Source organism: Vulpes vulpes, chromosome 3, assembly GCF_048418805.1.
Source record: "Vulpes vulpes isolate BD-2025 chromosome 3, VulVul3, whole genome shotgun sequence".
NCBI classification, from domain to species: Eukaryota; Metazoa; Chordata; class Mammalia; order Carnivora; family Canidae; genus Vulpes; species Vulpes vulpes.
The window spans coordinates 121,936,730-121,937,081 of record NC_132782.1 but is presented as its reverse complement, the minus strand read 5'-3'; the positions used below and the strand labels follow the sequence as shown (position 1 = coordinate 121,937,081).

General features: G+C 25.3%; 1 protein-coding gene across 1 annotated transcript in view; it reads left to right on the top strand.

The window, feature by feature from the left end:
- Positions 1-352, top strand: part of LOC112918226 (pancreatic alpha-amylase) — a 71,530-nt gene that overhangs the window by 217 nt on the left and 70,961 nt on the right. The gene's annotated exons all lie outside the window — the stretch shown is intronic.

Sequence of the window (352 nt, the reverse complement as noted above, 5' to 3'; positions counted from 1 at the left end):
TATTGTTCTTAATTTTTCTTTATGTTGTTTAATACATTTAGAAAGTATAATTTGATAATCACATAAAATTTTTTGAGGTAATTTTACAATACTAAATAGAAATTTTCTCTTATGATTACAGATACTGCCCTTTTTCATTACCTGGATACTAATACACTTAAACATAGTCTTTTATAGTAATGTTATTTCTTATATTTATTTATGGAGTGGTTTTATTTGGCTATGAGGCTTTTGTTTTTTGTTTTTTGTTTTGTTTTAGTAGTAGGAGATTTTCCCCACTTTAGGAAATTTGTATTCCTGCCCTAATTTAGTCTTTTATTTTGGTGCTCCCAAATCTATTAGATTATCATGT